Genomic DNA, 16,527 nt, shown 5'->3' on the forward strand with positions numbered 1-16,527 from the left:
CATCTACATCTATACATCTACATCTACATGTATACATCCACATCTCCATTCACATCTACATCTATACCTCTACATCTACATGCATCCATCCACATCTCCATTTACATCCTCATCTACACATCTATTTCTACATGCATACATCCACGTCCCATGCATACATCCACCTCCACATTCACACTCACATCCATACATCTACATCTACATGCAACATCCACATCTCCATGCATAATAAAATTCTTTTAATTAATCTAGGATGATAGTTCCTAGAATATGGTAGGAATTCCTCTTTTTATACTTTGAATGAATTTATTTTATGCGTAATTTCTATAAAAATTTTGCCATAGCTCCGCTACTATGACTGATAAATCTCAATTTTTTTTCTAAGGGATAAAGCTCATTATTAAAGAAATAATTAGAATGGTCTCTAATTGGATCATCAATCCATAATGGTCTCTAATTGGATCATTAAGAAAACAATTAGAATGGTCTCTAATTGGGTCATCAATCCATAATGGATTGAATCATCAATGTGCATAAACTAAAAGCATAGCAAAAAGCCATTAATTTGGCCTCAAGCATAGCTTAATCTTGGATTAAGGAAAGGCTTTATGAAAAGCTTCATTTGGATTGAGAATGGTTCATGAGTATGACCATTTCTTGAGTGAGAGAGAGAAATTACATAAAAACCATTAGAATTTAAACATAAATGGGAATTAACTTCTATAGCATTTATTAAATTATGTAACTCTTCACTACTATTCACCAATTAACTTCAATAGCATTTAAAAAACCATACCAATTAAACTTCTCAAGCTTGAGAGGGGTTGAGAAGAGAGAATAATTGAGAAATTATAGAAAGATCAAAATTCAATATACTTACCTTATAGTTTGCTTGATTCTTTATTCACGGTAGAGGCCCCCAACCAATCAATTGGTTTAGTATGTTGATGGAGCCACCAATGGGGATTGAAGAAAGAGAGAAGTATCAAAAACTAGTGAATTATTAAAGAATTCACAGTTCTTGGCTTAGGTAGAGTAGAGTAACAAGGCATAAGACACTATATATTTTAGCTTAGGTGGAGTAGAGTAACAAGCATAAGACACTATCTAATTTGGCTTAGGTGGAGTAGAGTAACAAAGCATAAGACTCTATCTAATTTGGCTTAGGTGGAGTAGAGTAACAAGCATAAGAGACTATATATTTTTGGCTTAGGTGGAGTAGAGTAACAAAGCATAAGAGACTATGTTTTTTTCAACAAGGGGAGGCTTCTATTTATAGGAAAATTTGAGCTCCTAACCAAACAAACTGATTCTAGAATTTTCCAAGTCAGTTTGGTCACTTTTTGACCATTTTTAGGTCAATTAAGCTAACTTTTTGGAACTAGACTTGAATGAGGAGAGAGGAGAGATGAAATATCTTAATTTTTATGAGTTTAAAACTCATTCAAGCATGTGAAATATGCACCTCCTTTAAAGAATTCCCCTTCCTTACATATGTGTCCTAATGGAATCATTTTAATATTACTCATAGTTTTTTACTAATAAGCCTTGTACATTTTCAACTCTTCATCTTATGTGAGCATTTAAGGGACTCCCCTTCCTTACATATGTGTCATAAAAAAATCATTATTCCCAAAATATCTCATATTTTTAATATTGCTCATAGTTTTTTATTAATAACCCTTGTACATTTTCAACTCTTCATCTTATGTGAAATATGCACCTCCTTTAAAGAACTCTCCTTCCTTACATATGCACCTCCTTTAAAGAACTCTCCTTCCTTACATATGTGTCATAATGGAATCATTTTAATATTGCTCATAGTTTTTTTACTAATAAACCTTGTACATTTTCAACTCTTCATCTTATGTGAGCATTTAAGGGACTCCCCCTTCCTTACATATGTGTCATAATAAAATCATTATTCCCAAAATATCTCATATTTTTAATATTGCTCATAGTTTTTTACTAATAAACCTTGTACATTTTCAACTCTTCACCTCATGTGAGCATTTACTCATTTTTGGGTATTTTCTTTTTTACAATTTGGATTTATCTCCTCCCTACACATGGATTGATGCTATTGGCCCATAGAAACCTTAATTGGACCATAGTCTAAAGATTTCTGAAAATCTAGACCCTTAGGCTAAGGTTCTTTATACCTATTTTCAATTAATTCCAATTGCACATTGGAAAATTCTTTTTAATTTCTGTTTCAGGGAAACTCATTTGAATTATAAGAGATATTTTTCTATCCAAAAATATTCAAAATCTGAATATTCTCTCTCTAGAATATTTTTCTCTCTAGGTTAAAACAGTTAGAAACAAGGTCTTTATATTTCTGAAGAGGGATTGATTACAGGGGAAGATACTAGACATCAAAAAGGGGGTTGGGGGAGGAATCTTACATTCTACCCCACTTAAAAAATGCGAGATGTCCTCATCTCGCAAACTGGGATAATTTCGCAAGATGCACGAATATGAGACTTAGAGAAAAATTTTAATCAAGATTAACCACCAAGAAAAGTCTTAAAGAGAGCAAGATTCAAAATAAGAACAAGATTTAAACTTTATTCATTCACGGAACTTATACAGTAAAGATAGAAGAACTCTTTACACTTCCTTAAGCCCGTCCATCATATGGTCACAAAAGCAGTCCTCACAAGCTGCACAAGTATAGGGTAACTCATCTATGGGAATGATTCTGCTGGTTATTGCCGCACCTATCTCAGTGGTATGAGGTGATCTAACAAAAGGACCTCTGAGAGGCAAGCCAAAAACGGGGTAAAGGCATATCTTCTCATGAGGAAGAAAACATGCCAGTAAGAAGACCCGCTCAGAAAACCCAAGATGCCTTGATCTCATGACACAGTAGTATCAGGGACCCAAACCCAGAGCTTCAATAACCATGGCCAAGCGGACATTGTTACGAAAGTGTTGCTGACCCCAGGGTGTTACCCTAGTTATGTTTTGATAGGTCCGCCATTTGGTCTGCGCTACAGAAGTTCCTAGGTGAGGAAAAAGTGAGCGTTCATACTGTTCTATAAAGTCTTTCTTCACAGACTCTCTTGCGTCTTGAAGGTGAGAAATCATCAGGGATAAAACTAATTCCTGTTGCCAAGCCATGAAGGAGATTAAGAAAGAAAGGATATTGATGGGAGTAAGATTACTGTGAGCGGCAAGTAAAAATTACGACTTATATAAAGGAAGGAGCTAGCGTAACCTAGAAGCCAACGGTAACTTGCCATCGAAGTTTTACCGTCTTTCCATGATTTGAGTTTGACACATTTTTCTATAGAAGGCATTAAGAATTTTGAGATGAGGGAATAAAAGAAACTTGTAGGCTAAGTCACCTACTTTCATTGAATTCAGATATAAGGGTCACAATATCTAGGGGATAACTTCTTATACTCCCCAAGAGATAAAGATGATTTCTCGGGGCCTCGCCCACGGATATCCGGATAAGAGACTAATCCGTCGGTTGTTCCAAAACCGAACCCGAAAAAACTTCCTCTACCGGAAAGCACGGGCGATTCCATCAGGATAACTTTTTACTCTAACGTAGTCAAGATCATTTCTGATCGAGATGATCCGATTACATCTATAAGATACTTAGTCAGTCCAAGGAATAAACTTGCACTTGGATCATTGGGATCAACGCTTTTTTCCCCATTCAAGAGGCACAGCCGGTTGATTCCTATCCATAAAACAGTTTCTGTCCGGGGTTTATTTTTTTTTTTTCTATCGTAAAAACAAAAGTTTGAGTCTCGATTTACGGATCCATCAATCCAGCCTAACCCCATCCAATCCCATGGGTTAGCCAATCGCCCAACCACTGTAGTGATGGGATCCAATTAAAAATTTGGTTAGGTTTTGTCCCGGGTACCAAGGAAAAGAGTTCCAAGGCCCCCTAGCCGGATGTTCATGCAAAATAAAACTAGTCACACCACTCACACACCCAATATGAAATTGCCTTTTTCAACCAGATTCAACCAATTTAAAACAATCCTTTAATAAAACCATAGTATCATTGATCACCATCTTCCAATTTATCCAATTGATTCTTAATTTCCCATCATTCCTTCATCAGAGTATCTATGGCATCATTGGCAACTAGAACGCTCAGGAGCCGTTTCGATAGTTCCTAGCCCATAATACTTGGCAATATAATCACTTAACATGATGGACTCTCGTTGAAGATCAGCAAGATCAACCAACAGATCCATATAAGGAGCCATGGACTCATCCATTGAAGACCAGCAAGGTCAATCAACCAGATCCATGCTCGATTTCAGAAAACAACTCCAACTCTGTTCCAATATCTTCCTCGACGCACGCGTGGGTATCCTAGGCGACCCAGAGCCCGAGCATCGTATGGTCAGCACCCTCTAGGATCCTTCGCAGGTAACCTAGCGCTTCACGCATAGGCCGCTTCCTTGGCCCCTCATCCACCGTACCGGAAGCTCACCATTTTAATCGCACCGAGGCTGGTCAAGACCTCGGCCGACCTTGCTACGCGAGACGTCCTTCATTGACTCCCCGTCAGCAGTTGCAACTTTCTCATCACGACCTTAATCACAAGACGGTCAAAATGCTCCCCCCAGCATTCTTGACATAAAACAATCATTTACAGACAGCATTTACAAACAGCATTTACAAACAGTTTACAATACAATTTCTATTTTAACTTTCATTTTTCCACATTATCCCTCCTCAATCTACATTACTTATTCCATATTCCATTTATATGTATACTCATCCCATCACATCATTTCCATCTCATCACTTCAGATTCCCTCACATCACAATCGTATATTCACATCCATACATCCACAACTATATGCGTACATTCACCTCTACATCCACATCTACGTCTATACACCTACATCTACATGCATACATCTACATCCCTATGCATACATCCACATCCACATTCACATTCACCTCCATACATCTACATCTACATGCATACATCCACTCCACATTCACATCCACATCTATACATCTACATCTACATGCATACATCCACCTCTACATCCACATCTACGTCTATACACCTACATCTACATGCATACATCCCCATCCACATCCACATCCACATCTACATCTATACATCTACATCTACATGTATACATATACATCTCCATTCACAACTACATCTACATGCATACATCCATATCTCCATTCCCATCTACATCTATACATCTACATCTACATGCATCCATCCACCTCCACATCCACATCTACATCTATACATCTACATCTACATGTATACATCCACATCTCCATTCACATCTACATCTATACCTCTACATCTACATGCATCCATCCACATCTCCATTTACATCCTCATCTACACATCTATTTCTACATGCATACATCCACGTCCCATGCATACATCCACCTCCACATTCACACTCACATCCATACATCTACATCTACATGCAACATCCACATCTCCATGCATAATAAAATTCTTTTAATTAATCTAGGATGATAGTTCCTAGAATATGGTAGGAATTCCTCTTTTTATACTTTGAATGAATTTATTTTATGCGTAATTTCTATAAAAATTTTGCCATAGCTCCGCTACTATGACTGATAAATCTCAATTTTTTTCTAAGGGATAAAGCTCGTTATTAAAGAAATAATTAGAATGGTCTCTAATTGGATCATCAATCCATAATGGTCTCTAATTGGATCATTAAGAAAACAATTAGAATGGTCTCTAATTGGGTCATCAATCCATAATGGATTGAATCATCAATGTGCATAAACTAAAAGCATAGCAAAAAGCCATTAATTTGGCCTCAAGCATAGCTTAATCTTGGATTAAGGAAAGGCTTTATGAAAAGCTTCATTTGGATTGAGAATGGTTCGTGAGTATGACCATTTCTTGAGTGAGAGAGAGAAATTACATAAAAACCATTAGAATTTAAACATAAATGGAAATTAACTTCTATAGCATTTATTAAATTATGTAACTCTTCACTACTATTCACCAATTAACTTCAATAGCATTTAAAAAACCATACCAATTAAACTTCTCAAGCTTGAGAGGGGTTGAGAAGAGAGAATCGTTGAGAAATTATAGAAAGATCAAAATTCAATATACTTACCTTATAATTTGCTTGATTCTTTATTCACGGTAGAGGCCCCCAACCAATCAATTGGTTTAGTATGTTGATGGAGCCACCAATGGGGATTGAAGAAAGAGAGAAGTATCAAAAACTAGTGAATTATTAAAGAATTCACAACTCTTGGCTTAGGTAGAGTAGAGTAACAATGCATAAGACACTCTATATTTTGACTTAGGTGGAGTAGAGTAACAAGCATAAGACTCTATCTAATTTGGCTTAGGTGGAGTAGAGTAACAAAGCATAAGACTCTATCTAATTTGGCTTAGGTGGAGTAGAGTAACAAAGCATAAGACTCTATCTAATTTGGCTTAGGTGGAGTAGAGTAACAAAGCATAAGACACTATATATTTTGGCTTAGGTGGAGTAGAGTGACAAAGCATAAGACACTATATTTTTTTCAACAAGGGGAGGCTTCTATTTATAGGAAAATTTGAGCTCCTAACCAAACAAACTGATTCCAGAATTTTCCAAGTCAGTTTGGTTGAATTTGGACTAGATTTGGACCTAGTTTGGTTACTTTTTGATTCGGTTTGGCTACTTTTTGATTCGGTTTGGTTCCATTTTGATTTGGTTTGGTTCCACGTCCACTTAGTCAGTTCAAGGAAGAAACTTGCACTTGGATCATTGGGATCAACGCTTTTTTCCCCATTCAAGAGGCACAGCCGTTGATTCCTATCTATAGAACAGTTTCTGTCCGGGATTTATTTATTTTTTTTCTATCGTAAAAACAAAAGTTTGAGTCTCGATTTACGGATCCATCAGTCCAGCCTAACCCCATCCAATCCCATGGGTTAGCCAACCGCCCAACCACTGTAGTGATGGGATCCAATTAAAAATTTGGTTAGGTTTTGTCCCGGGTACCAAGGAAAAGAGTTCCAAGGCCCCCTAGCCGGATGTTCATGCAAAATAAAACTAGTCACACCACTCACACACCCAATATGAAATTGCCTTTTTCAACCAGATTCAACCAGTTTAAAACAATCCTTTAATAAAACCATAGTATCATTGATCACCATCTTCCAATTTATCCAATTGATTCTTAATTTCCCATCATTCCTTCATCAGAGTATCTATGGCATCATTGGCAACTAGAACGCTCAGGAGCCGTTTCGATAGTTCCTAGCCCATAATACTTGGCAATATAATCATTTAACATGATGGACTCTCGTTGAAGATCAGCAAGATCAACCAACAGATCCATATAAGGAGCCATGGACTCATCCATTGAAGACCAGCAAGGTCAATCAACCAGATCCATGCTCGATTTCAGAAAACAACTCCAACTCTGTTCCAATATCTTCCTCGACGCACGCGTGGGTATCCTAGGTGACCCAGAGCCCGAGCACCGTATGGTCAGCACCCTCTAGGATCCTTCGCAGGTAACCTAGCGCTTCACGCATAGGCCGCTTCCTTGGCCCCTCATCCACCGTACCGGAAGCTCACCATTTTAATCGCACCGAGGCTGGTCAAGACCTCGGCCGACCTTGCTACGCGAGACGTCCTTCATTGACTCCCCGTCAGCAGTTGCAACTTTCTCATCACGACCTTAATCACAAGACAGTCAAAATGCTCCCCCCAGCATTCTTGACATAAAACAATCATTTACAGACAGCATTTACAAACAGTTTACAATACAATTTCTATTTTAACTTTCATTTTTCCACATTATCCCTCCTCAATCTACATTACTTATTCCATATTCCATTTATATGTATACTCATCCCATCACATCATTTCCATCTCATCACTTCAGATTCCCTCACATCACAATCGTATATTCACATCCATACATCCACAACTATATGCGTACATTCACATCTACATGCATACATCTACATCCCTATGCATACATCTACATCCACATTCACATTCACCTCCATACATCTACATCTACATGCATACATCCACTCCACATTCACATCCACATCTATACATCTACATCTACATGCATACATCCACCTCTACATCCACATCTACATCTATACACTTACATCTACATGCATACATCCCCATCCACATCCACATCTACATCTATACATCTACATCTACATGTATACATATACATCTCCATTCACAACTACATCTACATGCATACATCCATATCTCCATTCCCATCTACATCTATACATCTACATCTACATGCATCCATCCACCTCCACATCCACATCTACATCTATACATCTACATCTACATGTATACATCCACATCTCCATTCACATCTACATCTATACCTCTACATCTACATGCATCCATCCACATCTCCATTTACATCCTCATCTACACATCTATTTCTACATGCATACATCCACGTCCCATGCATACATCCACCTCCACATTCACACTCACATCCATACATCTACATCTACATGCAACATCCACATCTCCATGCATAATAATATTCTTTTAATTAATATAGGATGATAGTTCCTAGAATATGGTAGGAATTCCTCTTTTTATACTTTGAATGAATTTATTTTATGCGTAATTTCTATAAAAATTTTGCCATAGCTCCGCTACTATGACTGATAAATCTCAATTTTTTTCTAAGGGATAAAGCTCATTATTAAAGAAATAATTAGAATGGTCTCTAATTGGATCATCAATCCATAATGATCTCTAATTGGATCATTAAGAAAACAATTAGAATGGTCTCTAATTGGGTCATCAATCCATAATGGATTGAATCATCAATGTGCATAAACTAAAAGCATAGCAAAAAGCCATTAATTTGGCCTCAAGCATAGCTTAATCTTGGATTAAGGAAAGGCTTTATGAAAAGCTTCATTTGGATTGAGAATGGTTCATGAGTATGACCATTTCTTGAGTGAGAGAGAGAAATTACATAAAAACCATTAGAATTTAAACATAAATGGAAATTAACTTCTATAGCATTTATTAAATTATGTAACTCTTCACTACTATTCACCAATTAACTTCAATAGCATTTAAAAAACCATACCAATTAAACTTCTCAAGCTTGAGAGGGGTTGAGAAGAGAGAATCATTGAGAAATTATAGAAAGATCAAAATTCAATATACTTACCTTATAATTTGCTTGATTCTTTATTCACGGTAGAGGCCCCCAACCAATCAATTGGTTTAGTATGTTGATGGAGCCACCAATGGGGATTGAAGAAAGAGAGAAGTATCAAAAACTAGTGAATTATTAAAGAATTCACAACTCTTGGCTTAGGTAGAGTAGAGTAACAATGCATAAGACACTCTATATTTTGGCTTAGGTGGAGTAGAGTAACAAGCATAAGACTCTATCTAATTTGGCTTAGGTGGAGTAGAGTAACAAAGCATAAGACTCTATCTAATTTGGCTTAGGTGGAGTAGAGTAACAAAGCATAAGACTCTATATATTTTGGCTTAGGTGGAGTAGAGTGACAAAGCATAAGACACTATATATTTTTCAACAAGGGGAGGCTTCTATTTATAGGAAAATTTGAGCTCCTAACCAAACAAACTGATTCTAGAATTTTCCAAGTCAGTTTGGTTGAATTTGGACTAGATTTGGACCTAGTTTGGTTACTTTTTGATTCGGTTTGGTTCCATTTTGATTTGGTTTGGTTCAAGAGCGATGAGAGATAAAAATATCACATTATTTTTGAGTTTAAAACTCATTCAAGCATGTGAAATATGAGATCCCTGTTTCCACCGAGCAACGGCTTCAGGGTACTGGCAGCGGAAGTAGCGCTTCTCGCGCGGGACAGGGGTCCCACACTCGGGGCCTCGCCCACGGATATCCGGATAAGAGACTAATCCGTCGGTTGTTGCAAAACCGAACCTGGAAAAACTTCCTCTACCGGAAGGCACGGGCGATTCCACCAGGATAACTTTTTACTCTAACGTAGTCAAGATCATTTCTGATCGAGATGATCCGATTACATCTATAAGATACTTAGTCAGTTCAAGGAAGAAACTTGCACTTGGATCATTGGGATCAACGCTTTTTTCCCCATTCAAGAGGCACAGCCATTGATTCCTATCCATAGAACAGTTTCTGTCCGGGATTTATTTTTTTTTTCTATCGTAAAAACAAAAGTTTGAGTCTCGATTTACGGATCCATCAGTCCAGCCTAACCCCATCCAATCCCATGGGTTAGCCAACCGCCCAACCACTGTAGTGATGGGATCCAATTAAAAATTTGGTTAGGTTTTGTCCCGGGTACCAAGGAAAAGAGTTCCAAGGCCCCCTAGCTGGATGTTCATGCAAAATAAAACTAGTCACACCACTCACACACCCAATATGAAATTGCCTTTTTCAACCAGATTCAACCAGTTTAAAACAATCCTTTAATAAAACCATAGTATCATTGATCACCATCTTCCAATTGATTCTTAATTTCCCATCATTCCTTCATCAGAGTATCTATGGCATCATTGGCAACTAGAACGCTCAGGAGCCGTTTCGATAGTTCCGAGCCCATAATACTTGGCAATATAATCGCTTAACATGATGGACTCTCTTTGAAGATCAGCAAGATCAACCAACAGATCCATATAAGGAGCCATGGACTCATCCATTGAAGACCAGCAAGGTCAATCAACCAGATCCATGCTCGATTTCAGAAAACAACTCCAACTCTGTTCCAATATCTTCCTCGACGCACGCGTGGGTATCCTAGGCGACCCAGAGCCCGAGCACCGTATGGTCAGCACCCTCTAGGATCCTTCGCAGGTAACCTAGCGCTTCACGCATAGGCCGCTTCCTTGGCCCCTCATCCACCGTACCGGAAGCTCACCATTTTAATCGCACCGAGGCTGGTCAAGACCTCGGCCGACCTTGCTACGCGAGACGTCCTTCATTGACTCCCTGTCAGCAGTTGCAACTTTCTCATCACGACCTTAATCACAAGACGGTCAAAATGCTCCCCTCAGCATTCTTGACATAAAACAATCATTTACAGACAGCATTTACAAACAGCATTTACAAACAGTTTACGATACAATTTCTATTTTAACTTTCATTTTTCAACATTATCCCTCCTCAATCTACATTACTTATTCCATATTCCATTTATATGTATACTCATCCCATCACATCATTTCCATCTCATCACTTCAGATTCCCTCACATCACAGTCGTATATTCACATCCATACATCCACAACTATATGCGTACATTCACATCTACATGCATACATCTACATCCCTATGCATACATCCACATCCACATTCACATTCACCTCCATACATCTACATCTACATGCATACATCCACTCCACATTACATCCATATCTATACATCTACATCTACATGTATACATCCACATCTCCATTCACATCTACATCTATACCTCTACATCTACATGCATCCATCCACATCTCCATTTACATCCTCATCTACACATCTATTTCTACATGCATACATCCAGGTCCCATGCATACATCCACCTCCACATTCACACTCACATCCATACATCTACATCTACATGCAACATCCCCATCTCCATGCATAATAAAATTCTTTTAATTAATCTAGGATGATAGTTCCTAGAATATGGTAGGAATTCCTCTTTTTATACTTTGAGTGAATTTATTTTATGCGTAATTTCTATAAAAATTTTGCCATAGCTCCGCTACTATGACTGATAAATCTCAATTTTTTTTTCTAAGGGATAAAGCTCATTATTAAAGAAATAATTAGAATGGTCTCTAATTGGATCATCAATCCATAATGGTCTCTAATTGGATCATTAAGAAAACAATTAGAATGGTCTCTAATTGGGTCATCAATCCATAATGGATTGAATCATCAATGTGCATAAACTAAAAGCATAGCAAAAAGCCATTAATTTGGCCTCAAGCATAGCTTAATCTTGGATTAAGGAAAGGCTTTATGAAAAGCTTCATTTGGATTGAGAATGGTTCATGAGCATGACCATTTCTTGAGTGAGAGAGAGAGATTACATAAAAACCATTAGAATTTAAACATAAATGGAAATTAACTTCTATAGCATTTATTAAATTATGTAACTCTTCACTACTATTCACCAATTAACTTCAATAGCATTTAAAAAACCACACCAATTAAACTTCTCAAGCTTGAGAGGGGTTGAGAAGAGAGAATCATTGAGAAATTATAGAAAGATCAAAATTCAATATACTTACCTTATAATTTGCTTGATTCTTTATTCACGGTAGAGGCCCCCCAACCAATCAATTGGTTTAGTATGTTGATGGAGCCACCAATGGGGATTGAAGAAAGAGAGAAGTATCAAAAACTAGTGAATTATTAAAGAATTCACAACTCTTGGCGTAGGTAGAGTAGAGTAACAATGCATAAGACACTCTATATTTTGGCTTAGGTGGAGTAGAGTAACAAGCATAAGACTCTATATATTTTGACTTAGCTGGAGTAGAGTAACAAAGCATAAGACACTATATATTTTGGCTTAAGTGGAGTAGAGTGACAAAGCATAAGACACTATATATTTTGGCTTAGGTGGAGTAGAGTGACAAAGCATAAGACACTATATATTTTGGCTTAGGTGGAGTAGAGTGACAAAGCATAAGACACTATATATTTTGGCTTAGGTGGAGTAGAGTGACAAAGCATAAGACACTATATTTTTTTCAACAAGGGGAGGCTTCTATTTATAGGAAAATTTGAGCTCCTAACCAAACAAACTGATTCCAGAATTTTCCAAGTCAGTTTGGTTGAATTTGGATGTAACGTCCCTCCCAAGCCATGTATGTATGTGTCTCTTCTTTTAATATAGATTTCAATAAGAAAAGAGAGTGTAATTAAAAAGAGTGAGATAATAAGGCTAGAAACATTAGGAAAGTGTTAGAATAAAAATATTAGTTCCAAAAATCCTAAAAGAAATAAGAACATAAGAATAGTCCTATTAAGAGATAAGTATTCCCAAAAATAGAATTTCGATTTTAGGTGATAAGAGGTCATATTTAGAGTACTTTTACACATTTAGAGTCCATGCATACTAAAAATATGGAAAAACAACGCGTTTCTAAAGATGGTGCGTTTGTGGCTATATACAGACGTTTTTGTCTATTCTGCTCGCGTTGGCTTGTAGACCAGATGCCTTCCCGTTCTTTTGACTGGTTACATGACCATATTCTGAGTTTTTATCAGAGAGTTATGGCCGAAACAGTTTGCTGTTTCTGTCAGGGTCTTTACATAGAGAAAACTGTGAGAAGACAGCAAGTAGTCTCAAGGTAATCCTAGAGTTTGAGATGCATATATCCTTTCATTCTTATCTAATATCTCAGAAAAGAAGCTTAGATTGCTATAGTCTTTCGGAGGAAGAGACCAAAACTCCATAGCTTTTCTTGTAGAGAAAGAATAGTAGACCGTAGTCTTGTAAGAGAAGGCTATTTTGCCATAGATCTTAGAAAGAGAGAAGAGTCACAGTATGAGTAAGAGGAGATAAAGCTTGGAGATGATTGGATGATTTCAATCATAAGACAAGGTATTAGAAGACTCTATTCTCATATGTCAAGTTCTAAAGCTCTTGTTAACAAGCAAAGGCAACGATAAACGACAAATTTCTATAAGGTATACACATATTTTGTTTTTCAATTATATATCATTCTTAGGGGTTGAGGTATGGCCCCGGCTTCTCTATTGATTGTTACAGTGATCTATTTGATTGATTTACCATTTAAAGTTTGTATTCTTTTAAGCAATAGCATATGCCTGAATAAAGAATGTCTTATCGCAATCTCAAGTTGAAATGCTAAAATCTTTGTGAAAAGGATTGTTTTCTTGAGAAGGTAACATGGATTCTAGTACTATGGTTTAGTTGAATAAATGGATTGCTATCTTGGTTAAATTAAGGTACAGGTATAACTCTCCCTGCCTTGACGCTGCCCCGTTCTTGTGCTTGTATAGCCAGACGGCGGAGACGTTAGTAAGGCCCGGAGTTGGCCCATGGTATCCCTCATACCATTGGGAGAATGAGGTTTGCCGATTGAGGCAAGTGATTGTGATGCTGCCTAGTTCTGAGGGCCCAGGCTAGCGCGGTGAATTAGCCCACCCTAGTGCGCAGACATCCCTCTGAGGGGCGGGAGGATCGAGCGATGGAGCCTGAGAGGGCGACAGGCCGGCTTGAGTCCTCGCCAGCGGCCGACGATGAGGTGTATGGTCCCGTAGGGTTTTGCCCAGCATGTGGAGGCTGGAAGGCCGAATTCTAGATCATCGACGGTATAAAGGAAAAGAATAAGAGAGCCAGTTTGGCTTGTATGAAATTGATTCATGTTTAAACTTTGTTTTTATAAATCTTATCTTTGGCATTATTGTATTGTGGAAAAAGGCAAGGGCTGTCTTAATAAACCTTGTGAAAGGGCCTTAATTAAGGAACATGTTTGTTTATGTCAAACAGTGTGGTAGGATTAATTAGAAAACAAATTGACGCGTGAGTAGGGTGGAAAGTGGGAGGATGGAATGCCCCGACGGCACCATCCTACGGACGGGTGGACCCGATTAGTCGGGTAGCTTTCCAACATATTAAGTGAAAGCCCTACGTTAGATAAATAGGTTCTCGAGCAAATTCTATTCTAGAAGACTAGGCCAACGGCTGTGCCTTGCATGGATGAGGAAAAAAGCGTTGTCTCTAGGAATCAAGACTAGTAGTTATCCAAATTATGATCAATTACCCTATGGGTGATTTGATTTTTAGAAGACCACGCTCCCCCTGCGGGATAGAACTAGGTCTTACCTATGAATCGTATCCTTGAATCTCTGTATGGTCAAGGTGTCGATGAGTAGGAAATTTTCTCCAAGATAAGACTTAGTGGACTATCTTAAGCGTTTCCCCCATTTGTGGAAGGGGGGAACCTTACAAGTGGTATCAGAGCCGATCTTAGTTCTTAGGATTTGTTTTTCAAAGGTTAACTATCAAAGGGATTAAAACAAGTGATTGTTTATCATATGAGGACGAATCAATCATCTCTGCTGGCCATAGAAGTGATTTGAATATCCTCACATGTTGAGACAATCATCCTATGAAATTGTGCTTGTATCTTGGGGGTGCACACGCAAGATATTTGTACAATAAATTTGAGAAATAAGATTGGGGAGAAAACCTTTTGTGAGAAAAAAAATAGGGTGATCAAATTAAGAAACTAGTGAGAGACTAAATGACTAGAAGGATAGACCGAAACTTTGTTTAGAGAAATTTTCAGGATATCTCATTAATTTGTGTATTATAAATTATTAAGGTTATAACTCCATTAAGGTTTGAATAGTTGACGTGTGAATGCCATCCATTGGATGCTTTACACTAGGACGATCATCCAAGATCTTGAACCCATCTCAGACAAACATGAGTCTAACTTCGGATGTGTAATTCCCAGAGGATCATGCTCTTAGATGTGTCAATCCTGATAATCTTTGGATGTGTTAATCCTAAGATACCAGATGTGTAATTCTCAAAAAAATGAAGATCTCAAATGTATTAATCCTGACTGCCTTCAAATGTGGTGCTATGATAAGTATTTGATAGTTTTGAACTTTTAATGGATATAATGAAAGAAGCAAGCTCACTCTTGCTCGCGTCTAAAAATCGTAAGAAATGCCAAATTAGTTGGAAGCACTGTTGTCAATCTAACCACTGGAGCTAGAATTAGTTATGAGATGCCATGAAAGTACACCTTCGTGAAAGGTTTTGTTCTCCAGGATTTCGAGAGGATAAAATGAACGAATTTTTGGAGCTAACCCAAGAAAGAAAGACCCTAAAAGAATACCACAAAACTTTTGTTAGACTTCTCCGATTTGTTGTAGAGATAGATGAGGTAACTCTTCTCCATCGATTCATTTGGAAGCTTAATCTACCTTTGAATAACCTTATCAAGAATGTGAAACCATCCTCTATTTCAGAAGCCATAATTATAACCAAAGACTATGATAAAGTTTTTATATAGAAAGTGTCGAGAAGGACATGAGTCCTTCCATGTTAATCAAGAAGAGGTCCCCTAATTCAAGAGGTCCCCTAATTCAAGAAGAGGTCCCCTAATTCAAGAGGAACGTCAAGTCCACTCTTGGCTACAAGGAATTATGAGCTAGAGCAAAAATTAGGTCAAGAAATAGGGATAGCAGGGTTAAAGATAACCGAATTCAACAAGTATTTCTATGAGTAAATAGAAGAGGATTGGCGCAAGATTCATGTGAAGTAATGTGCATGATGAATAGAGGTTATGAAATTGCTATCATAGGTTAGATTGCGTAAAGGATTGATTTCCTTACGTTTCTCCATGACAATTTGTTAAGTACCATATTACATGGGGGTATAGAATAAGGAATTCAAAGGTTCATAGCATTTGAGAGGTATAGGGATGCATGAACTTAGGATAATAAGGCCAATTAACTTTAGAATAATAAAGACCTTTTGGAGGCACAACAAAACGAGCCAAGCACATAA

The sequence above is a fragment of the Cibotium barometz genome, chromosome 13 (assembly GCF_041138505.1).
Source record: "Cibotium barometz isolate CiBa-2024 chromosome 13, ASM4113850v1, whole genome shotgun sequence".
NCBI classification, from domain to species: Eukaryota; Viridiplantae; Streptophyta; class Polypodiopsida; order Cyatheales; family Cibotiaceae; genus Cibotium; species Cibotium barometz.